The sequence below is a fragment of the Rhipicephalus microplus genome, chromosome 10 (genome assembly GCF_043290135.1).
Source record: "Rhipicephalus microplus isolate Deutch F79 chromosome 10, USDA_Rmic, whole genome shotgun sequence".
Lineage (NCBI taxonomy): Eukaryota > Metazoa > Arthropoda > Arachnida > Ixodida > Ixodidae > Rhipicephalus > Rhipicephalus microplus.
The window spans coordinates 38,359,485-38,385,728 of record NC_134709.1 but is presented as its reverse complement, the minus strand read 5'-3'; the positions used below and the strand labels follow the sequence as shown (position 1 = coordinate 38,385,728).

General features: G+C 46.5%; 2 long non-coding RNA genes across 2 annotated transcripts; both read left to right on the top strand.

Annotated features, from left to right (window-relative positions):
- The first annotated feature begins 1,850 nt into the window (after positions 1–1,850).
- Positions 1,851–24,021, top strand: LOC142774361 (uncharacterized). Its single transcript, XR_012886357.1, has 5 exons — positions 1,851–2,083; positions 2,155–2,223; positions 2,287–2,366; positions 13,159–13,282; positions 21,982–24,021. It is a non-coding gene; the product is annotated as an uncharacterized LOC142774361 (long non-coding RNA).
- On the top strand, positions 9,451–11,756 carry LOC119179567 (uncharacterized). The gene is made up of 2 exons (XR_012886499.1): positions 9,451–10,728; positions 11,213–11,756. It is a non-coding gene; the product is annotated as an uncharacterized LOC119179567 (long non-coding RNA).
- Positions 24,022–26,244: the final 2,223 nt, after the last annotated feature.

Here is a 26,244-nt window from a genome sequence, read left to right as displayed (position 1 = left end):
GACGTCTCTCCACTCATCCTCGGTGCTTGGAGTTTTGAGAAATTCATTCTTCAGCTCTTCATAAATTACATTACATGTTTCATGGATGATATCATTTACAGTCGAGTGGCCCAGACGAAATTGGCGACTCAAGGAGTGGTGGCTCTCTCCTGCACAAAGGGAAAAAAATACCGTCACTAATTCGCAGATGTATGCCAAGAGTGCCAAACTGTACATCAACGACAGCGAGGCTGTGTAAGAGGGCTTTCGTAGCCTTCGCAAGATTTGTTTTATTAGTGTCACATATGTGCCTATTCAAGACCTTGCTGGCGTTTTACAACACACAACGTAATGCCACCTCTAAAAGCGAGGCTCTCCAAGTCTGAACAGTCTCGGATGCAACAATAGGAGCAATGTTTCGAGTAGAAATGCACAGACGTGCAACACTTGCCTGAAGCAAGGTATCGTAGCGTGACCTGCAGCCTTGTTTCAGCTGATATGGCTCGCCGCATTACGGTGTCCTGTCGTTGTATGCGAGGTCCTACGAGCGACAGCAACTGGACAAACTGCTCTCTCGACACTCGCAGAAGCCTCCTGTATTCTTGGCTGTCGCTAAGCAAAAGTTCACGATAGAGTTGATATTGCATACCCAGATGCTTGTTAGCGATGTAGTCCTTTTGCCAACAAGATCGTTTTACAGGGAAGAACAGCGCTTCATCGTCTAATTCTGCTAATACAACAGCCATTGCAGCTATTCGTTGCTTTCTTTCGACCTCCATATTCACTTCAACTTCAAACTCAGCGTCATAGACGGAAACCTAAACCTCGAATGGCTAGCGATGAATGGGTTTTCTACTTTCAGACTGGTCGCGCCATCTATAGAAAAGAAGAATAAGCAAACATTCGCACATTATCATGAGCTCCGAGATATGGTAGCCCCAGCGCTACCGCAGATCACCGAGCTCATGTATTGGCAATAGCGGTGGTCGCTAAGCCTACACTTTTCAGAAAACGAGTACGGCGCTCGGAAACAGTACCAAATAGTCATGTATACGTTGCCGTCGAAGCTCGAGGACACAGACCTAAAGCCTACACAACCATCAGTTTGGGAATAACAGCCCACGCGATGCGCTACGAAGAGCTTAAAGATTTGAAGCGGGCAGCTCTCGCTTCAGACAGTGCCGCCATGTTTTTTTTCTCCAGCGCGTCCGTCTGCTCGCTTCGTCCGTCGTCTGAATGTGCTTCGCAGCCGGACGGGCGGCGGAACGAACGTCCGCGGGAGGGATTTGCGCGGATATGTCCGTCGTGTGGATACACGCTAATTGGTTTGCAATTAGAGAGCGCAACGGGCACATGAAAAAGGCGACCAGCCGCCTCAGTTCAGCAGTTTAGTCCCGCCACGGTGGTCTATTGGCTAAGGCACTCAGCTGCTGACCCGCAGGTCACGGGATCGAACCCCGGCTGCATTTCCGATGGAGGCGGAAATGTTGTGGGCCCGTGTGCTCTGATTTGGGTGCGCGTTAAAGAACCCCAGGTGGTCTAAATTTCCGGAGCCCTCCACTACGGCGTCTTTCCTAATCCTATGGTGGTTTTCGTACAAGCCCCACATATCAATCAATCGATCAGTTCAGCAGTTTAGCCGCTTCTAGAACATATCCGAGCCCGACAATCATCCGTCGATTTTGTTTTTCGTGCATCATCGATTTGTTTCCTGGGCAATGCGCGCCGCGCACTGATCTCGCCGATAAGACGGTGACGAACGATATCGTGACGCAATGGCGCGACCAGATTTGTCTGCCACAACGCATGCGCAGCGTCTCCGTTAGTGTTAGACGCGGGCAGCGGACTTCCATTTTTCACTTGCTGCTCGTGATGCTGAGCATTTTTGTGGACGGCAGTTCTTCGGCGCCATGGATGGCTGGCCGTGATGTTCAGGCGTTGGGCGTGCGATAGTATTAGTACGTACGAAGTCGCGTTTCAATTTTTTTTTCTTGTAATGTGTGTGTGGACTTTACCTGGACTTGTGGAAGTATACGTAAGAAGAAACAGCGTCGCCTGGAATTCCTCGAGGACCCCTGCGAGCTTCGTCTTCGGCAGCACGCAGGTGGGTTAGAACTTTTGCCAATCGTTCTAGCTGGCATCATTTGCCGTGTTAACCCCTGCCCTCTTTTTTAGCTTCGACTTCGCTACTAGACCACAGAGTTAACGTGGACCAGCCGTGGCATCACGCTCGAAGCGTTCCTCGTGAGACTGCGTTTATTTTTCGACGCGTTCTTTTATTGCACATCTAACTAGCTCTCGTTACAGGTGCGGTCACGGTCACCCGTCTGCACGTGCGAGCAACGACCGAAGTCTGATAAAACTTCATCGCCGCGCCGTCTGAAGTGGTGAGTGCGAATGCTTACGTTTTCACGTCCATACATTATTACTCGCTTGCAGCGGACCAGGTGATTACATGCGGCGTTGAGCTCTAGGCGCCGCCTTCATTCTTAAAGCCCTGATGCTCTCAATTCGACGGGAGTGTGGTGGCGGTGAAATGCACGCGGCTAGCTTCAGAGACACAGCTATGTCTAGCGCATTAGTGTTAAAAGCATCCTTCGCAGGAATTCGTGTGTCAGTGCACTTCTAGTACGCTGTTTCAGTGTCTACGTAAGCGCCATTGGTAGAGCAAACAATCAACGTTGTTCGCTAGCGAGAACAAAGTATACAAGTAAAACAATAACTAATAACCAATATCGGTCCTTGTAGGGATAGAACCAGGGCATTTTGCATGACAAGAATTTGTTCACGTCACACGTACAGTGGCGGTCAAAATTTCGCGGACCATGAGAGCGCGTGTGAAAAAGCACCGCTGCGCCTTCTGACGGTTGCCTGCGAAGCTCAAAAGCGCGCCCAGTGCACGGGCGCCCTATTTCACCTTCCATCCCGGCTGCGGCGGCTGCATTTCTGATGGAGGCGGAAATGTTGTAGGCCCGTGTGCTCAGATTTGGGTGCACGTTAAAGAACCCCAGGTGGTCGAAATTTCCGGAGCCCTCCACTACGGCGTCTCTCAGGATAATATGGTGGTTTTGGGACGTTAAACCCCACAAATCAATTAAAGATGTGGATGTGAAAATGAAATTACGCGCATGCGCACTCGCCATTTCAGGTAGCGTGGCGATACAGTTCTATGAGATTGCGGTCGTCGCTCGCCCATCCACACTTACTTTGCCGACGTGTACGCACTGACGCGCCCCGTGCTCACGGCGTGTCTGCTAGGTTCTAGGTTTGGGTTTATTTCCAACACAAAAAGTTGGGGGTTCCCCAGGCAAAAAAGCTGTTGAAAAACAGCTTGAAGGGACCTGGGGGAGTGTACAGGCAGCAGCGAATAAAAAGTATAACTAACACGACATGATACAACTTATACAACTTGACAAGATATAATAGCATTGGTACATCTGCTCTAGCTGTTGCCGACGGAGTCTACGGGGGACGTGCTACCGGCGTTGCATCGAGTATGTGGTTTGTTTTCCATGACTAAAACAGTACAGTCAACCACAAAAGCTCTCGGCCGACGCGAGCACAGCCTCCGCGCCCCCTAGCGGTCGGTGTGCCGTCTAACATTGGCCGTGGTGCTAGGCCAAAAATGGTTCTTCTTGTTATTCACTGGCCTTTCCATTTTCTACTGCCACATAGCGCATTGTTAGTCCACAGTTTTCACGCGAATCGCTTTTAAGACAGTCAAATTTCTATTTTTGTAGCGGGATCAAAGATATCACGGCATGCCTCAAACGGCGTTCCGGTGGCTAGGTGGCAGCCACTTTTAAAAAAATGCGATTGATAATTTATGAATATAGGCTACTTTCGAAGCTGAAGCACGTAGACGCAGATGCCTAAAAGCACGTCGCGTTAAAAAAATTAAATATGAAAGTTACTTGTATTCAGTCAGAAAAGACAGGCCATAGATTAAGAGAGGAAGACTTCTCGGCTGCGGCGGTGCTGTCTACCACCGCTGACGTAGCGGAAGTGCCGCTAAGAGGCTTTTGGCCACTCACTTGCGCGGTCCGTAAACATTTGTGATCGGCTGTAATATCGGCATCAAATGAAACCCGAACAGCGGAGCGCGTGTGTCAAGCATTAGAAACAGTATATAGTGTTGGCCGTCCAGTCATCACTATTGACAGGCGTGCACATCCGGTTTGGCAGCACTGGGCGATCCCCCTAAAGTGCATTATCTCCGTTTCAGCCCTAGTTTTCGTATGGTGGTAATGGTGGCCATCCTGAGCGTGCCAAGCGCTTTTGATCGTATCATTCGCAATTCCTTGCTTTTACTTTAGCGTCGCAGTGGAATCGGCAACTTGTCACGATAAAACAAAAAGAGAAATATAGTCGGTTTGCGGTTGATTTTCAAACGATCGTCGCATCTCGTTCACCAGCGCTGCTTCACCTGCACCCTTCTTTGGAAGACGGACCCGAAAACGCGTCACTTTACCTGGAAGTGCCGAGTGTTTCTTCGGGAAAGAGCGCAAATTGTTTCACTTTACCAGCACGAAGTGAAACAATGTGAAATTTCCAGCATTTCGTACCGGCTTTTGTCTACTATATATTGAATTAGCCAGGAATTTCATGATGGACTCCGTGATGACAAACCGTGTTACAATACTCGCCTTCGGCTTCAGTAGTTTAACCTCTGTGTGTTTTTATTTTATTCCTTTCAAACACCATACCTGGAACACAAGCAGAAATAGGGGGATCACGCAGTGCTGCCACACCGGATGTGTGGGCCTGTCTGTGCCAATGGTTGGTCGACGGCACGCGCTATGCCATTGATGAGGCTTGTGCCACGCGCTCCACTGTTCGCGTTTCATTCGATGCCGATAGTACATACAATAAACGCGAAGAGTGTCCCTGCTTTTTTTTTAACTCTTTCGTTACCCCGCCTATTCAAATCGATCACCGGTGATCGATGCGCTGGGTCGTCGATTTTAGCATGTTAAAATTTGTTTCTCGTCCACCCAGCACTTTCTAGTAGTGAGTCCAACTTTGAGAATCGATTTGAATTTGCCCGTTTTAGCAAAATCGTGATTTCGGACATACTTTTGCCCAAGCCAATGTGCATGTGCTCTGGGGAAAATGCACCTGGCAAGCGAACGTGACAGAAGTGCATGCTCCTAGTGGTTATGCTACGCTACCATCAAAGTGTCGTATTAAAAAAAGTGCCGCCATATTCACGAAGTGAATGATGATGAGTGGGCGAAGCTCTGAAGGTAAACCTCGTAAACCATGAATCCTCCGTACGTTTTGCCCACTTGATTGTATTACAACGCTCCCCCTAGCGTACGTCGCCGCACTAAATCAAACGATTGCCTTCCACAAATGACACGCACCATATGTGACATCCTTCCCATTTTATAACTTCTCGCATCTTTCGTCATCAACTTCAAGTACTGCCGTCTAGTTTATAACATCTTGCATCTTTTCATCATCAGCTACAAGTACCGCCATCTAGTGAACACTGCAAGGACTAAACGAGAGGTGGCTACATACAAGGTATGGCACCGCCATCTAGTGAACACTGCAAAAACTAAACGAGAGGTGGCTACATACAGGGGACGCACAGCCCACGCCTTATGGAGCTTCGCCCCTAAAAAAATTGCAAGTGAAATATCAAATTAGGATGTAAGCTACGCAATCTGATACTGTTGAGCAATAATAATTGATGATTCAAGCAAAGCATCACTGGAAGGCGTTTGGATGGAGTCAGGAAGAATTTATTCTACGAAAAAAAATTTTGCGATGGTCCGCCGCATGTATGCATAACGTAGGCCTTCCCAACTAGTTTCAGGCAGGTTTGGTTTCGTTAGTATCGTTATATCAGACACAAAATCGCATCTAGTGTCACTAGTCGGTCCTATGACGTCATCGTCACGCGCACATGAGAGCGCACCGGCGCTACAAAAAAAAAAAAACACGCCGTTCGAAACTCTTCAAAACGAACATGAATCAAGTGAGGACGAGCTTAGAGTTCGAGGAAGACATCTAGAGATCCCCATCACCACACAAGTTGCGCAGCGATGGACATATTTAGTGGAGACATAGCTTTAGCGGACACATAGCAGGTTTTAGCTAACGTTAGGCAGGTTGTAGCTGTTATAAGTCCTCTTGAATTTTCTTCGTGTGGAGGGCCCGCTTCGTATGCCATTGCATTCGGAGCCACTGTTTCGTGTCAGTTAGTACTTCTGCTACGGAGCATGGTTTCTGTGGATGCAATACGTACTATTCAGCGTTGGCTCAACTGCCCGCGTGCTCAGATTTGGGTGCACGTTAAAGAACCCCAGATGGTCAAAATTTCCAGAGCCCTCCACTATAACGTCTCCCATAATCATATGTTGGTTTTGGGACGTTAAACACCACATGTCAGAGTTGTCTCAACTACTTATTGTTCTCATGTTAACCTCCATAAAATTGTTTCGACAGCCCCGGTGAGTAGTGTCCATGTCACGAGGGAAGGGCAGGCGAGTTTTTTATATTCGTCTACTTTTGAGTCTACTACTAACAGTTCCCCTTATACTATGTTGCAGTCCTTATCCTTCCATGTTTTACTCCTGTGGCGATGCTTACCCTCCAGTTTACGTCAAGCCTGCTCTGCAATGATTGTGAACTTGGAGATTGTGCATGTATTACCTTTGGACCTTGCAGCAGTGTGGATTGGTATGTGGTGTGCAGTTTTTTCCACTTTTCTTACTTCCTGAGTGTTCGTCATCTGCATGCCTTTCAGTTCCTGGTGGTCATATTAGTACGTTCAACGCAAGGAGGTGGCCCACAGTTCCTGTGTGGGTGCATGCAAGTCCCGGATCGGTGTTCAAGTGCTGTTGGGGAACTTCTCGCACCATAAGGAGATAGAGCTCATATCCTGATATGCAAAACATCCGGCTTCTATTTGCTGCTTGGTAGCTTTTTGCGAGTGTATGCTGTAAACCTGTAAATGAAAGTGCAATCATGAGCAATGCAAGTGGAAACATGCAATCCTCAAACCAGATACATGCCAATTCGAGACAGTCACTGTCGAAAATATACTGTGTTGCCGCTAAATGAAAGGACACTCGCCTCTCCGTTGCTGAGAAAAAAAAAAAGCTGAACTGACTACATTTTGCGGGCAACTCTCGAGTATGAGGCAGGTATGGCAAGTGAAACATCTTTGTGTGCTGTGAATAGCTTTGTGCAAAATGTCACTCTTCCATTCTCTCGTGCGCATGCGTGTGTGCCTGCATGCGCAACGAAAAATAGGATACTGTAAAATTGATTAAGAGCGGCACTTCGCGGCGCACGAGCGCCGTAGCAAGGTGGCGCATTATTAAGCTATCGTCACATTTAACGCATCATAAAGATGGGCGCGCGTGTGTTTAGGGGCTGGGGGCAACAATACACACGAACAAGCATGAGTGTTTTCATTTATTTTTGGGATATATGAGTATGTCGGAGGCTATTTGCCACATTCTGGCGTGTTCTCTCTATATATCGTGCGTATTCAGGACTGCAAACTGACTTCTATGTCATTACAGCTCCTCTACTTACGCAACCTGCTAAGGTATTCGTTTGCGCCAGAAGAGCGCACATCGGCCCTCCCACATAGCATTTCCCTGCTAACACTGAAAGGTCTTTCTGGTTGACATCCTCTCGACACTATCTCTCATGATCGAGTCACTTATACTTCGAGCAATATGGTGAATGAAGAAGGGAATATCCTTTGGCAGAATTTAATGTTGGTTGAACTGGTGCATAGCTTAAGATTTGTTGGACAAATTGAGAACAAGGAAACCGAAGACAGGACAACATGCCAGTATCCGAACCCTCATGTGTTTGAGCCACAGACCTTTTGTTGAAGGGACCATGACACTGATTTTGTGGCCATAACCCGTGCTGAGTAAGTTAGTGCTTGTAAGTTCACTAACAAGCTGGAAATATATTAGTGCGTTTTGTCAAGCAACTACCACGGCCGCTGGATCAAAGCGCACAGGGTGCGGCCTGCTGCGTGGAGCCGCCGCGCATTGGCGAGGGAGGACGAGCGTTGTTGACAGTTGCGGCCGCAAGTTTCGCGGGGTGCGCTAGGGGACACACCGAAGAGACGCGCGGGCTCACTACGGTGAACGCGGCATTTTCGTGCCAATTTTTCACCGCGGATTGAGGTTACATGCTCCAAACAAATATAGTCGTGTTCAGCTTGATGCGATCTGCCTCACAGTCCAGCTAGGTAGTTAGAGTGGCCAGTTAGTATGCCAAAAAACTGCTGTGTTGCACTGTGCGCGTCGAACGCAAAGAAAAATCCCGGTTTGAGCTGCCATGAATTTCCATCGAGCGCTGAACGACGACAAGCATGGCTCACCAACATCTCCCGGCAGGGATCTGGCGGAAAAGAAACGAGGTGGGTACCCAGTGACCGCTCTTCGGTTTGTTCCCTTCACTTCACCGAAAATGACTATAAGAAAGGCACCAAACTGCGAATGCTCCTGCCAACTGCTATCCCGACGGTGTTCCCCAATTATCAGTCCTATATGCAAAAGCCAAGGGCTCCAAGGATAAGAAAGTGGCCTCGAAGAGAAGTACCAGTAGGTGGTTCATCAGCTTGCGCGAAAAAGAGTGCACGAAATGGCCCAGATGAAAACAGGCATGAAGATGCCGAGCCTGATCTCTTCGGAGATCAAGAACATGTTGCACCAAGCGGGTCTTCGGACGGAACGTGGGACTGTTCATTGCTTGCTGATAGTATGTGCCAAACCAGTTCATGTACAGATAAAATGTCTCAAACAGACCTTGACCTTAAGCGGATGATAGAGGATGCGAAGAAAACGACGAACCGCCTGCAGCGGAAAATTTCGCGCCTCGATAAGTCACTGCAGACGCTCCAAAGCCAGCACGATACGGTTCGTGAACGGCTTCAAGCTTTCGAAAGCAACAAATAAATCGCCTGTTTTGTGAGTGTACTAAGAGCCGCAGACGAAGACCATAAAACCGCCGAATTTATCAAGAGTCAAGTGTCCAATTTCGCTTCCAAGAAGCCAGCGTACACTGAATCAATTCTGAGGGAGTGCGTCCTCTGGAAAGCGTGCTCCAACAAAGGTTACGAGTATGTGACAACAAGAGGCCTGTTTAAGTTGCCTTGTCGTGCCACACTACTGAAGTACATCGGGCACTCAACAGGCGAAATATGCGTCGCATCACTCATAACAGAACGCCTCCGCGCAGAGTTTCAAGCGCTACAAGTCGAACAAGAAATCTTCTGCTCCCTAATCATCGATGAAATGGCAATACAGCAGAAAGTTGTGTATGATCGCCAACTTCATAAGGTTTTCGGTCTCGTTGACATGGGTCCTGAGCAGCAATCATGTGCAACGCCTGAAATGGTGAACAGGTTGTTGTGCTTCGTCCTGCGAGGGCTATCAACTGCCTATGTAATAACAGTTGGGTACTTCTTTACCCGGTACCTCAGGAGTGAGCAACTTCGTTCTATGACAATGAATATCATGAAGGCAGTCGAAGATGTGGGTTTCCGTGTAACGAGGATTGTTACCGACAATCACCAGTCAAATGTTGCGCTCTTCAAGAGCCTTTCCGAGGACGGAATGCTTGCGCATGTAGTGTCACATCCATTGCGACAGGGTGATCCTCTTTTTTTGTCTTTTCATCCGAATCACCTCATCAAGAACCTCAGAAATAATCTTGTGGAAAGAGAGATGATGGACGGAGATAATCTAATTCAAGGTGGACTGTACTTGAAGAAGCTACTCAGCATTCAGTCACAGCTACTCGTAAAGCCAGTGAGGTTCCTAACACAGTCACACGTTGAACCGAACAACTTAGAAAAGATGAAAGTGTCAAGGGCTACGCAAGTTTTCTCCCCAGTCGTAATAGCAACACTTGAGTTCCTACAAGAAAGCCTGCAATGCCACCCTGATGCGACAGAATTTCAGGAATGTTTGCCCACCATCACCTTCATGAAAATGGTGTCGAAATGGTATGACCTTCACAATATTGGCGCTGTGAAGCCGCGCGTTCAAAGAGAAGAACCATTCTACTTGATCGACGACGACCGTCTTTCGTGGATTGAAGTAGACTTCATCACGTACATCGAGGAGATTCAGCTTTCTGGTGGCAAAACAAAAAAGAAAATGACGAAAGAAACATGCGAGGCAACGATAATGACGACGAGGTCAACTGTGGCATTGATTCAACATCTATTAGACAACAAGTAGGTTTTTCTTTTTTCACCTTCATATTTTTTATCGCAGTTACGTATATGTGTATTGACTTAGGTATCAAACAAACTTTTTTCCAGCTTTCGCTACGTCTTGGCCCGTGCCTTGAACAGCGACCCCGTGGAGTCCCTCTTCAGTTATTTTCGACAGTTTAACGGAGGCAACGATAAAGTTGATGCAAAAACCGCGGTCTTCACAGCCGAAAAGCTGTTGAAGGTATATTTGGTGCCTGTTGGAGAGCACACCCATGTAACCTACGCACTTTTTTCCCCAGGTTGGAATCCTCCAAGCTGCTAAGAGTGGAAACGCTCCCCATAGCTCCGAAACAAATGCACCTCTAAAACTCAAAGCCCGAGAAGGCAACACCGCGGCCGTGCCACTTGCGGTCGTCCTCGGTGCTAAGCGGCTTTCCTATGAGCTAGAAGTATTAAATGTTTGGCTTGCTGTGCCGGATGACCTCGAACTAGCACCCCTAGTATACCTGGCTGGATACATCGCGCGTGCATGTGAGGAGAAGGTAAGGACGGTTATTTTTAAGCTTTGCATTATTTGCTGCTTTCGAACGCGTCGCTAGCGCGCCAGCCAGTCTTAAACAATGTTCACTTTACTTTCGCCTTCTTCGAATGTTAACTATAATATGCGAACCAGAAGTTCTCCCTCTTTCTCATATTTTTCTCCTTTTGCCCTCCCTTTCGCCACTAAAAACCAAGGGCAGGGTTCCAGGCTGACCTCGAGTGAAGAAAAACTCAGGTCAGTCCGGAGCCAGGGTTCCGGCCCGAATCAGGATGCGGGTCCCACCCCGCCGATGTGCCACCACTGTAAGGGTCGACACCAGATATGCGTGTATGCCACTCTTTTTGCCGCAGGTTGTTTCATTCCCACTTTTACGAAATTTAGATAATATTTTTCTTTAGCTAAGCGAAGTAAGAAAAGGAGCCTACATACTTGTTGCATAGTACTTTTGATGAAAATTTTACTTGGCTTGATTTAATTACTTGCAGTTGCCCTGTGAATCATGCAAGGTTCTCCTGCAAGAGACGAAACCGTGTGGCAGCATCTACGATTTAGTGAAGAAAATCGATAACGGACAACTTCGGTATCCCAACATGGGGATCGTGAAAATTTGCAAACTCGCATGTGACTTTGTCAGTGAAGTGATGAAAGACACTGAAGTTCGAAGAAGTGGAAATCTGTGTAAACTTCTTCACTCAGCCCTCCTTCCACATTTGGTTACCTGCCCTGCACTACGGTGTGGTTCGGGCAGCCTTCAGCACACGAACCAGATCTGTGATGTTTTTTTTTAAAAAGCTGCTTCGACCACTCCTCGCTAACTGGGCAGGGAATGTGAGTGCCACTGTGCAACGTCTTGTAAGGCTGGCACACAAGCCCCTCTCCATAAAAGTTCTGCGCCTTTGAGGACCATGGCACCTCCATTTTTTTACCTTGTAATGCAGGCAAAATTGTTCTGCTGTATTAGAAAATATACTGATCTTTTAGAGATTGTAGAGCTCCAGTTAATAAACGCACGTTTCATTGTAAGCACAATACCCGGCATTTTCATTATTTCCACATGCACAGCAAAGAAGACAATTTCACATTCAACAGTCTTCGAACGGGAAATATGCAGACGGACGCTAATTTAGAGTTATTATAGCTCCTAAAATACACTGGAATGAATTGAAGGTTATGTAATCTACCGTCGCGCCAGCGGACAAAAGCAAACATAAAATGATGGCCTTTATTGAAAAGCGATTTGAACGAGAAGCTAAAACGTTGTGCTATAGTTAAATGCCGTAAAAGGGGTCTGAAAGTTCTTTCAAGTCCTTTTGTAAAATAATATGAAATACGTGTATTAATCCTGTGGCCTGAGGACGGGGCAAACTTGTCATAAGCATGAATTTAAAGCTGACTGTCGCAGGGGCGGGATGGCTTAGTCGAGGCCACTCCGTCTCCCTTAGTAGCGATAAACCATTTGTCACAAGGGAATGGGTCCCGTAGTAGGGTGGAACAAAGCACTGCGAGGATATCAAGTTCAAAGTGTCCGCTTGCAGCACGAAGAGTCGCGAGTTAAAACATCCCGGGAATTCGCGCGCGCACCGCAACTCCGCCGCTTTTCATTGTCCTTGACCGGTAGCGCCGCGGCGGCAGGCGAATGAACTCGGCCTCTCCCGCTGTTTCGGGCGCACGCAGCAGGCCGCACCCTGTGCGCTTTGATCCAGCGGCCGTGTAACTACTAACCAAGTGTACTGAGAGTCTAGCAACAGTGATGCACATGAGAGCTGTGACATATAAGCTGCTTGCTTTGCGAGCATCTACATTCCAGTCAATCCCAGTGGACGATTTAGTTCCATACCCTGCTACTCGCGCTGTCGAGAAATATCGGCTTTCTTCAGCTTGGCATTGAAACCACACAGTTCTCAGGTGCTGAAACTTTGCTAAAAGACCACTTTGCTTCGTGCTGCACATTATTTCGTACCGGCCATGACAAAATGGTGGTTGGTGGCAGGCAGGTTTATAGCCAGTAATTTCAGGGTTTATCTTGTACTAAAACAGCTTTTTACAGTCCAATTTTCATGTACATGCAGGCACAGTATACGTCCTGTAGCTCTGCTTCTATATTTTGTCGAGTTGCTCGAAAACCGCGAATTTTGGTGACCATTACATAGACTCTTTCAAGCGATTGGGAACAGGTTCCAAATCTTCATACAATCTCAGACTTCGTTCACATATGGCTGAGCTTTTCATGACGCTTGCACCCAGAGGCGTGGTATTGCTGCGGCATATAGCTGGGACTGGAGTGAAGTGCAGACACCCGTGGTTGTAATTTTATGTGCACCTTAGGAACTCTGTCGAACACGCATATAGTGTTACCGTAGTTTTGGAAAAGAGAATCTCATGTTTTCATTTCTACTTGTTAACTACGAGACATGTCGACTGAGCTTTGCAGAGGATACCTGGACAATGGAATGCAAAACGGGGAACATTGCAGAGGTGCACCACCAACGATTCGGCAAAGACCACTGAAACGGCCATCATTGCTGCGAGCTTCGTTAGTGACAACAACCTGGCAGGTGAGCCCACGGCGTGCTGGAAAAGGGTGGAGCATGTTCAGAGTATATTGCCATTCGCCGTAGTTTTCTAGCGCTGCTAAACATTTAAGTTTGCAAGGTAATGTAAAGGAGCACTGGCACAACTTCTGTACCTTTTCCCCCAGAAGGTATAGCTTATGACTCACTTATCAGAGCTGTAAACATTGTTTGCAGAAGGTTATTTATTTAGGCGCACTTTTAGAGCACCCAGTCGCAGTTCTGATTTCAAAGAGCACCAAGCTAGGCGGGAGCAGTTCTGGTGGCAAAGTAAACGCTGCTGGCCACGTGACCACGCGAAATTTGAGCGCCGCGAGCGCGCGAGATCTGGCACGGGCAAGCACGAGGTGCGTGCAGGTAAACAGCCAACGGGAACTCGTGTTTACATTGCCACCGCATTGATGTAGGCGTCGCAAGGGGGCTCCGCATCTCTCTTTCACGCGGTATGCACTTTACTATTGACTTAATATATGTTCTAGGCTATGTTTGCACTTCATATTCATATACGTTGTGTATGTCTCCACGTAGTTCTCTTGCTCATTAGCTTGCCTTCAAAATTTTGTCAGTGCTCCTTTAATGTGCTATCTAGTACTTATAGCCTCCCCTTGTTCAAGGAGCTTTCATTTATTCTTTGGCTACTTCAGTATGAAGTGCACTCTTTATAGATAACTCTTTTTGAGACGCATTAGTATAGACTTTCTAGAAATGCTTGAAGTTTGCGCAATTTCGTGCCAAAGTTCCGTGGACCAAGCTTGAGGGAAGGGTAAGTGTTAAAATAACTTACTGCAATTCGCAGAACTTCATTTCAGTTACAATTCAAATAATGCAGTTATTGTACAATCACAAAGTCTACATTTTTTTTTCGTTGGTTGAATTCAACAATCCACACAAATAATATGCGTTAGCTATCTGCTGGCAGTGAGCATTTCCAAAAAAAAGCTATAAAGTTTCTGTTGAAACACACCGTGCCAAACGTCTTTTATAGTGAAAGCTGTTATGAGATCACAACTCGGGTTGTGATCTCATAACAAAATAATACCAATGTCATAAAAAAATAATACCAATGTCACAATAGTATTCAAACCCGGGTCCACTGCGTGCCAGCCCAGTATTCTACCCATGAGCCGCGCCGGTGCTTTGGGACTTGTTCGCAAACTTGCCTTAGGCAGGCTTGATGTCGAGGAAGGAATCAAGTTAATATGAGTAATGAAGCCTTTTAGAAGAGCAAAAAAAAAAAAAAAATAACAGGCGCCGCGTCACACAGTGCGAATAGCGTAACGAGTGGGTTGTCCTATGCTCCAACTCATTACATAAGCTTGTTCTTGATCACCTATTAATTCTGGCACACCCAAGCCAGGCATAATTCTTGATTGTCGTCAGCCACTGTACGAACAATCGGCACAGAATTTCTTGCAAGTGTTCGGTGAACACCACACTTCTCAGAAGAGTGACGAAGGATAGCAGAGTGAACGCCAGCCTACTACCCACAAATTATCATTAATAATGCCGTAGTGGGTACCAGGCAAGGGTGCTTACAGCAGCTACCCAATGAGTGTTCAGGAAAGGCTCTGAAAGGCCGGTCTTCTAGCTTTCGCTGTGACTGCTGCGCCTTTCGTGCAGGCCTGGCGTTTTCTAAGCACTACTGCCTTTGCCAAAACATGTGTAGGTAGCAAAATATTTCAGCCATAAGTTATATAAACAAATTTTAGGTAACAAGACTGCTTATTTTACTATTAGCTCAAACTTCATAGTGGTTTACCTGCCAGTACTGCGCAGGATTGGTGCTCGGAAGTCTCCAAATGAGGATGGTGTGTCGCAAAGTGTTGTGTGCACGCTACGCACCTTGAGTTTGTTGTGTGCTGTAAAACAGGTGCATCACGTCCTGCGATGTTTGACAGGTGGCTGGCTCTTGCTTGCAGCTCCACGTCTGGTGCATGCAATGCACAATTCTATGGGTCCCCCGTGTATTTCTTAAGTCCCTTGCCCTGCCGGGGTGGTCTAGTATATAAGGTACTCAGCTGCTGACCCGCCGGTCACGGGATCGAATCCTGGCTGCAGCGGCTGCATTTTCGATGGAGGCGAAAATGCTGCAGGCCTGCACTGTGTGCTCAGGTTTGGGTGCACGTTAAAGAACCTCAGATGGTCGAAATTTCCGGAGCCCTCTACTACAGCGTCTCTCATTGTATAGTGGTTTTGGGACGTAAAACCCCACATATCAATCAATCAATCAATCAATCAATCAATCAATCAATCAATCAATCAATCCCGTTGAAACGCAAGAAAGGCCCAACAAAGCTGTAAATAACGAAACTGCCTGCAGCTCCCTGAACATGGCGACTTTGTTCTATTGTTAATAAAATGGAGAGATTGAGGTTGGCAGAATGCTTCTATTATAGAGAGATTGCCAAAACTTTTGCGAAGAGGCTGAGAGAATCTATAGTACTAACACATGCAATGTATAACACCGTTTTAATAATGAATCTAATACTAATTTTATGATTGCACCTGTAAGCGAGTGGTATAAACAAAAAAAAATGACCAACGTTATCCTGCTACAATAAACTTGCAGCGTTTACAAAGAAATGGGACGAATTGCGGAAAACAAACGCTGCATTACCAACCAACACGAATGGCTAATGAATTGCAAAATGGCTTGCAGTTTTACGTCAGTCTAAGGACATTAAAAAATTGATTTCTTTTTATCAAAAGTTCTTTATCACTAATCTATATTGTGTGAAAAAAGTAGGTAGCATAGGGCCGTGACATATACACTAGTATGCGGAAAGTATGTCGTTTCAATTGTAGTATATGATGCATCCAGTTTTGTTCCTATATTTCTTTCTATGTGCATGACTTACGTATCTGCCATATGTTATGTTTATTATGTGTTGCTTGCTTTTAAAAAACGATAGTCTTTCTTGAGGACCTTTGACGCAAAAATGTTGGTCTGTCTATATGTCTGTTTGGTCTGTCCATCTGTTTATCCGTGTATTTGGTCTGCCTATCAAAAATTTTGGTGTGTCCTGTTTGTCTGTTATTAACGGTACCCTAAACGGCACCAAAGTGATCAAACGATACTCCAAAAGGCCGACCCCATCCGCAGCGCCCCCCGAAATTGCTCTAGATTCAGCGTTCATACTTGTGTGATTGTCAATTAAAAAGCAATTATCACATATCTGAGACACCATAACAGCACGTCCATATTTTGTATGTGTGGCTTTATACTGGAAAAGGCACACATAAGTAATTCTAAGAACCATAGCGTTTATCATGCTGCGCTGATCACGCAACGCTTGCACGAAAAGGCAAGAGTTTCCGTCGCTTTGCTAAGATGACAGGGGGGTGCACGTTAAAAAACCCCAGGTGGTCAAAATTTCCGGAGCCCTCCACTACTGCGTCTCTCATAATCATATGGTGGTTTTCGGACGTTAAACCCCACATATAAATCAATCAAGACGACAGGGGTGTAACACGTACCCGTCACCTTGCGTTCTGCACCTTGTCGCCTCCAAGACGGGCGCGCACGCCGCACGATTCGTTTTCCAGGATAACTGCCAGATAGCGCTCGTGTCTCACGTGTGACGTGACTTGATGCGCTCGTTCGCCTCCGCTGTATGCTCGACGCACTCTAACGCAGCACCTCCAGAATACCATTCACCGATTTTCTTGCGCAGAACATCAAATGAACGTTTTGTTGACTCTCTCCAGATGCAAGACTACCGTCTTTCGGCGACATTTGCAGTGCAACATGCAGATACAGGGCCAATTTTTATTACAGTATTTCTTTTGTTAGCGCGCATGTGGTACATGACGTGTTAGACTTTCGTTGCTTGTTGTATCTGCAAAAAAAGACAAATTTGTGTCTCTGACGAACTACAGGTACGAAGGTCTTTGTCAGGCGTATGAAACGTATTTTGCTTCTGTCATCAGCTTCCAGGTTTCTTTTGATAGTATCAAGACTGATACACTCCTGATATGAACCCACAATCTCCCTGCTAGTTATTTGGGCTTAATTAGCTCCTAATTATCTTTATTACCTCATCATTAGCTTTTGAATTAGGCTTAACGCAGTTCCCGGCGCATGCAGAAAGTCGGTATGCATTCCCTGCATCGTTCTACAAAGAGCTCGACACGTTCACGCGTAAGTTAAGAATTGTCAAGTCAAGAGTCCTGTTGCCATTTTGTAGTGGGGCTCTTCGGAGTAGATAGACCGATAAGAGTATGTTGCCTCGAGGTCAGCAAAGCTGTTATTAAAAATGGCGAACCTGTTTCTGTTTGCCTCATTTTATCAAAGCAGCACACGAACATAAAGCTCACTGCACGCACTATTGGAAACAAAACATCTTACAACCTATGTACAGAGCCCTAAACCGTCGCGAAAACAGGTCTAGTCCAACCGTAACTGAAACGGTGTCGGAGAGGTCTACGGTGAGCAGGTATGAGCAACGAGGAGCCATCTTCGGGGGAGTTCGGCAAAAAGTTAGGTGACGCTCAGATGTAGGCACGACGGCACATGCGGGTGCCGAATACAGGGTCGACGAAGGCAGGCAGTCTTTCTCGGACGCGCGGACCTGGGACCACAGCCAAGCACGCGGGACAATCCACGACTTTGACCTGGTGGCTGCGATACCCTCCCGCTGGCTCCTTGGACCATGAAAGCTTGACGTCAAGCGAAGCAGACCGCTCTGACTCTTGACCTCTGCCAGGCACTCGGGGTAAACCACAACTGCGATGCTGGCGAACCGCCTCCCCTTTCTTCTGCCCGCACATCAGGATTTGTGAGGCTCATCGAGACGCGAGCGTCAGAATGGTGCCTTCTTGGATGAGAAGTGTGGAAACACCTCGCTTTCCCTTGAAATAGTTTTGTTGACTAAACATATTAGAGGACGTGTCCTCGGGGGGAATATAGAGGCCTCGTCAACAGTATTAGCTGGCTCTCCACTATTAGATTAGGCCACGCCAGTTGGCCACCCTCTTTAATCTCAGTGCTGAATTTGGGGCTGTGTTCAACACAATAACTTTCTATTGGGATAATCCTGCCTTGACTCGTCATCATATACGGTCTCCCGCACATGCGACAGCGTTTTGTTTGCTTTCGGGTGTGCTTGCAACTCCATTTTTATTTGTCTCAACCATATCGTATCGGTCTTGGTGTTAGAAGTGTGGCACTTATGCTTGATGAGAGAGTACTCAGCAAAAGTTTCGATAGCCTCTTGCGCGCGAACATCTATGCATGGTGCATACGCCAGTTTACCTTTGACCAGTTGTTGCCCTGTTGTCATATTTGCTAATAGCTTATATAGATCATCGAGATATTCCTGCTTCTTTTGAAGCACAGGCATTGTGGTTCCCGGACCTTCTTGCAGTGGCGGGGAGTACTCGTTTACGACCGCCAAGTCTTTTTTTCCACCACAACGCACCTAAACTTCCGCAAGACGTAAACGAAGCGACAAAATTTTCTTGTGTAACACCGCCTTCTCGCGAGCCATCTTCCCCTCATGCTCTTGTGCGCGCAAATTGCGCTGTTCCTGCTCGCGTCGTGCACACGCATCGCGCTCTGCTTGCTCGCCGTGCACGCGTCGGCCTCGCGTTCGGTGGCCTGCTCCTCTGTCACGAGCTTCCTTCTCTCTCATCCACATCCCTCAATTGGTCTACGTAGGCCTAGCTTGTCAGCGATGCTACTAGGCTCACGTATACCCATGTTGTGGTCGTTATGTTCCACTTGAAAGAACAGAAATCAGCCTCGCCCCATGTTGAGCGCCAGTGACATGAGGTTCTTCGTAATAGATAGACCAATAAGAGCACGTTGCGTCGGCAACAACACTTTTAATAAAAATGGCAAAACTGTTTTCTCTTTTCTCTCACTTTATCAAAGCAATTCACGAAAATAAAACACGCAACACGCACTAATGGGAGCAAAACATCTTGCAACCCATGTGCAGAGCCCTAAGTAGTAAAAAAACACAAGTCTAGTCCAACCGCAACTGAAGCCGTCTCGCCCTGGAGTACTACAACAGAGGTGTCGGAGACGTCTACGGCGAGCATATACGAGCGCACGGAAGCCATCTTCGGAGGAACTCTGCGAATAGCAAGTCAACGCATGTAGCCATGACAGAGCAGGTAGGTGGTGAAGACAGGGCTGACGAAAGCAGGCAGTCTAGCTTCTTCTCGGACGCGCGTACCAGGGACCACAGCCAAGCACTCGGGGTGAACCACCACCCTGGTGGCAGCGGTATCTATAGAGTGACTGTATATGCGAAAAATTTCTTCCACCGGACTCACTGACTCACTCACCAGAATATTACTCGCATGAACTCACTGAGACTCAAACTCGAGCTGAGTCCGAGTCCGAGTGAGTCGACTCGCGAGTCTGTCAGACTAGAATTAGCTCTGCTACAGTGGTGTCAATATTATTTAACACCAATATATTGCGCAATTGGTGCTCATTATGGCGCCTTTTGCTATAGTACCTAATATTAGTACCAGTTAAGAGTGGTTGCAAACTTGCAAGGACATTTTTATGAAAAGAGATTACAGCATAAGATATGTTTATGAAGAACTTTCAGAAGAGTTAATAAAGGGTTGAGTACAAGGCACCCCCTTACGTAATTCACACCTCTAATAAATATTGAAGTGATGTATGAACGATACTGTTTTCGAATACTTGTGAGTAGACGCGAGTATAAACATGAATCCAGGTAAGGCTCACAGTAATGCTGAACATGAGCGCATATAATCATAAATCAGAAACATCAATGGAACTCGCTCAGAATCATTCGAGAAGTATATCTTGTGCTTTGGACTCACTCGGTCTTAAACTCGTCAAAAGTTTCCCGAGTCCCAGACACTCGGACTTGCGCTCGCTAAAAATTTCTTCAACCGGACTTACTCGGACTCGCCCACCTGGACTCACTCAAACTCGCCGCTTGATGAGAGTCTGAGTGAACTCATGAATGAGTTCGCCGACCGTTGGACAAAGTGGGCATGTCTACTAGCTGGACATCTTAACTCTCCAGAGGACCGACGTATGCTCACGGGACAAAAACTCCACTGCGAAGCCACTTTCCTGGTATTACAGGGTTTGGTCTAGGTCGCAAAAACGTCCAAAGGCTGATATGTTACTGTCCCTGGGCTGAGCCGGCATCTGGCTTTTTCATACAGTTGCCCAGCCGCTGTGGTCTGGTGTCTAAGGTACTCGGCTGCTGACCTGCCGGTCGCGGGATCAAATCTTGGCTGTGGCGGCTGCATTTACGATGAAGGCGAAAATGCTGTAGGCCTGTGTGCTTAGATTTGGCTGCATGTCAAAGAACCCTCGGTGGTAGAAATTTCCGGAGCCCACCAGTCTCATGATCATATGGTGGTTTCGGGAAATTTAACCCCACATATCAATTGTCCCCCATAAACGTGTTTCTATGTGACCTTGCCAAATGAATGAAATAGTAAATTAAGCAAAAGAAATAGGGTTCATCGTGGGATCTCAAAAGTAGCTTAACACCAAATAAGGGAGTCAGTGGGCGAAAAAGCACTCATTCCATCGGCGAGATCTGAACCGGTAACCTCCAATGTACGCATCTGGCGCTTTTTTCTTTCAAACCACGATCACGGGCACATCCCTCCACAATGTTTAATATATCTATACATGGGTTCCTACGAGTGTTCGCATGTACCATTCGTAGCAACGGTGGGGATTGTGCAACTTTTCACCAGAGGGAGGAACGTCACTTTGCACGAGACTGCTGTCGAGTAAGCCCTCGTATGCTAGCCCGAGGTATGAACTCTGCCCGCCTTGCTGAAAATGGTGGCTCGGCTGATGCCCCGAAGGGCGTTGGTTTGATCCCGGCCGTTCTGATTGCATTTTGATGGATGCGAAATGACAGAGGCCCGTGTGATGTGCAGTGTACGTTAAAGAACACCAGATAGTCGAAATGTCCAGAGCAATTCCACTATACGGTGTCGCTCATAATCGAGTGTCGACCCACTGCACACCAACCCGCGCAGCCAGCGTGCTGTAACAGGCCGCTTGGCTACACGCGTCCGATAAGGGACAGCGCCACCGAAGGCTTACGTCATCACTGGTGGCTATAAACCCAAGCTTCCAAGCTCGGCAGATAATCGTTTTTCTAAACGTTCAAGCTCTGTTTCGGCATGCTCGCCGCGCTGCTTCTACCACGCTAATAAACAGTTAGTACATTTGATGTTGGGATGCGTCCTTCCTTCCATCGACGTGGCATCCCGCAATAGTGTTGTTTTTGTGACTTGAAACCACAGATATTAATACAAGCATGAACTCTGCCAGGTGAGGCCCTCACTACGAACAAAGAATTAATTGAAGGCTCATTTCTTTGTTAGGTACCATCAAATAAATTATTACGCCAAAAGAAAGCATAGGGGACATAGTCTTAAACTGTAGTGAAGTGATTATGATGGAATATAAGTGTGAAGGAAAAGTTTGCCCCCCTAGGTGCGATTAAAACCCACAACCTTTGTATATTGCGTACAATATTCTACCACCAGAATGAAAGTCCCCTTTCATCGTCCGTTCCTAGGCCAAGCAACGTTTCGGCATTCTCGAATACTCTGTGCCACCGTAAACTTTCATTGCTGTGCTAACCCTGTGTGCCTGAAAGACGAAATGGTGAAATCTTGTTCTTAGTGTTTTTTTTTTTACCTTCGATCCTATCCAGCGGATGCTACGTCCAAACGCATATTGCCTGCCATGCCCGGCCTGTGCCTCTTGGGGAGCAAAGCACTCCTCCAGATACCCTGTCCTGCGGCCATAGCGTCTCTTTGTCACTCAAGGATTTACCTTCTGGTTCCCGCGTCTAGCTTGCCTTCTGGAGAATGCACCGTACAAGAAAGCCCATTGCAGTGGCCTGCCCTTCTGTCTTCACCCCGTGTGAGGACTCCCTTCGGCGTTCTCCTCGTCATCACTCCACTGTGACCACAACTGTATGAAGAGAGGGTGACAGTGTATCTTAATTGTGTTGCCTCCACGTGACGTGCCAGTGATCTCTAGACCCCCCCCCCCCCCCCCGAGCTACGAACTGCTCTTGAAATGTCGTGCAAAGTGGCCTAGACCTGACTTTACGAAGTTGTTTGATAGTCCCAATGCGTACAGAATCTATTACACCTCAAAACGGTATGCTGTTCGGTTGCCATACAGTGAATCTAGTGTTTTTAACGACTATGGTGGACTTTATCGCACTGGCGTAACATTTGCTCCAATGTTTCACAATCCTGCTGATTTTTCACCATGCGCGATGGCAATTTCACATTACGCAATGTAGTGGCATATTGGTGCTCTTTTGCATTAAACAATATGAAGAGCAGGAGCACTTGGTACAGATTCATCTACCTGTACGGCAAGGAGCCTCTTCTGTGTGTGCACGTGCGATTGGCGTGTCTTGGGCAACACTTTTATTTCAACCATACACAGCTCAACTAGGCACGCTTTTGGTTCGGCACTGAGATTACTGTGTGGACCCTCTCAGCGCGTTCGCAGTACAATTAAGGGGTTCAGCTGCGGCATCACCGATCGTTGGAGGCGAACTGTCGACTGCACTTTGGAATCGGTCTGCTTCGGGCAACCTGGATGGAATAAAACTGAAGCATTGGTATATGGTCCAGTGCTAACACTTAACTGCTTATGGTGCACAACATTATTCAAGTAGCCATTGCGTATGTCTCTCGCGTTTCACCTGGAATATGCTTACCAACTGGGCAAATCAACATTGCATGCTTTCGTATTGCGCCAAAAAGCACACAGTGACTAGAGGAGATGGGAAGGGGGGGGGGCGGTCACTAATAATCGAAAAAAAAACTTTGTCTGGTGAAAGTCTGTTTGAAAATGAATGACTTGAAATGCTTACCATTTTATTTAGTGTTTTCATGCTATATTTCCATAAGTGATTTTGTAGGAAATATATACAGGACCAGGGGATAGGTGCACTGTGGCAGCAAAGCAGGGTTGTTGTTCTAAGAGAATACTTTTTGCGTCTTGAAGTTCTAAAATATTGATAGGCTGCACAACTGTGAATTGCATGTGACTGCCGAGATAACTGAAGTTCAGTAGCCAGTCGCCTTGGTGACTATTGAAATAGTCATGTTCGTGCACTCGTAAATGTTCTTCAATAGGTGAGGTCACCGGACATTCGTCTGTTGTCAGCGTTGAGTGCGTACACATTGGTGCAGGCTTGTGTGTATCTCCCTATGAGGAGGAAATGCGGCTGTCTTTTGTATCGTTCAGACTATTAGGGGGCATAGATTCATTTGGATTCATTTTAGTGCAACATTATTCAATCAAAATGTTTAGAAATGTTTGTGTTTTACATTGTCCTTTATTTGGTGGTCTGCACATGTGATGGTCTCCTCTAGTATTGCTCCACATTTATTAAATTCTTATAGGCCTCTATCCTTGTAAATTTCCCCCACCTTTGGCTAAGATTTATTGTCGCTACATGATTTGTTCGATTGACAGTATATATCAATATGCAAATATATTGTCCAATCTAATACATAGTGCAACCATATGTCGTCTTTGCCCAGTGAAGTGTGAATTGCTATGTAGCTACCATACTTATGTCCAGATTATACTTACAGCTTCCCCAACTGTAGTTTGTCAAGGACTTCTGCAGTTGTGATGGTTTGCGTTGTTTCCGTTCCGAAAATATTGCGGGTACTGGGATTTCTTCAAATAAAATGTACATTTATGTTATTTTTCTTAATTAGTGCTCTCTGGTGTTCAACTGGTAAAGCACTTCTCTGAAGAATCGGGCTTCCCATACTAGTTAAAGTGACAAACACTTTGGTCTTTTATAAATGTCATTATTAGAACAGTTTGTTAGAAATTGAAACGATACATTGCTAAGACGCAACGATACTGCCAAAAGTTGCTCACTATCCGACGATGACGCACCCTGCTTCCTGCACTTGTAAGTACCGCCAGTCAAATAACAAGCAAAGCGCTCAATGCATCGGCGGTCTGCACGTGCCACCACACCACGCACTAAAAGAAGACTAACGGCTCGTGGTGTGATTAGTTCAGGGCCGCATGAGAGAAGAAGAGGTCGAAGAGATTCGTGTGGGTGGCGAGGAACATTTTATGAGTAAGGTTGTCTTCTTAACTTCTTGGGCACAAGTTCACCCTGAATAAATAGTCTTTACCAAGATGAGTTTTATTAGTTGGTAACAATACGTTAACAAAATCAAAGGAGGCTCTAAGGGATCAGTATTAAATACGGGACGCTGCTGTGGTTGTTTTGAGAAGCAAGCTGGTCTTCACGACAACATAGCTACAGCCTAAGCACAACATATCGCTTATCTTATTCCGTCCCCTTATGCTGAAGTGCCAATTTTTCAATGCATTTCTTCAATTATAACTGTGAAATGTCAGACTATATTGTTCAGTGGGCAAGTCTACAACAGAAGTTATGGATGCTATTGCACTTCTTTGAACATACATCTCTGCTGCATCACAGTATATAGGCACTGCACGATGCTTCTTGGTGTGCCAAAATAGTCGCAAGTAAAGCGGTGAAAGGGCATCTGCCTTTTGGCTCTTGTTGTACCAGAATGTTCAGTTTTGCGGGCCGTGTATGATGTCTTACAGATCTATCATACCTGCTCAGACCGTTCCCTCACTGAGCAAATTTAGTTCGAGAGTAAGTTGGATGAAGGAGCAGGTATTCTGAAAGGTGTGAATAAAGTGTGTTAAAATAAATTGATGGTGTAGTAAGCTTAGAAGCAAATAAGGTGATATATGTCCCAGAACAACTCGAATTCATTGACGAATCAAAGTGGAAGCTTTTACAAAGGTGAGTTGGGTCACTGATCGACACTGGCTGTTACCGATTGATGCTGCCGCCTACGTCTACTTCGTACACCTTCTGTCGCTAGAGCCGTAACCCACGAGCGGCGTGGCGCTACTCAGCACCTGTTCGCTGACGTCACCTTCAGCGTTCGTGGACATATTTCGTCCAACAGAGCTCTAATATTGAGTAATTAATACGCACGAATAAAATTATTTCGATTATAGATATAATAACCATCATTCGGAATTTTTTTGAAATCAAATGGACGCGACATCACGTATACGCTGTTCTGCACTATGTAAGTATACGGGTTCCCACGTTATTAAACCAGTGTGCAATACTTTACCGCACTGATCACCTTACCTAACTAGTCAAATAAGTGAAGAAATAGTCGCATATATGCCGGCAGATCATCACAAAATGCAGCTGTTATTATTCCAGCGCTGTCCAAACCACCGTAGAGTAGCAGACGAAAATCTTACAGGTAGCGTCACCAACGGTAAGCAGCTGAACGAAAGCTGAAAATCTAGCTCTCATAGGCACCCCTCCATCTGAGATGGTTATGACAAATAAGCCCTACTGTACTCCTGACCTGTCCACATGGCCGGTATCCTATGGAAGGGGGTGTTCCCGCTTTCGTTCAACCGCTCACCGTTGGTGGCGCTAAGTAGGGCCGCCAACTTCGATAGATAGATCGATGGATGTCCAGGCTGTGCCCTTTAGATCGGGTGATCACTCACGCCACCTAGTCATTAAGGTAAGTGCTATCACTATGCTACCTATAGCCGTTGGTGGCTATAGGTGTTCTCATCGGAACCCCGCCATCTGGCCAGGTCAACAGTACAGTAGGTCGTACTTATGGCATCGATCACGTACTTCAATTGACTCACTTTGCCAGAAACGCCAGAAAACGGGGCATGATAATAAGGGTTGCAGCGCGAGTACGAATGTGCTAGAAGAAACAGATGAAAGTCGAGGTACGGAAGGCAAAGAGGACAACACGAGCGCTGTGTTGTCCTCTTTGGGGCACATAGAGGTTTGTTTGATTTAGGGTACTACGCTCGTTATCGCATAGATTAGCGACGCTCAGGCCGTTGAGATACACCTCGTGTCTTTTTTGTGTAAAGTGTGCGTCCG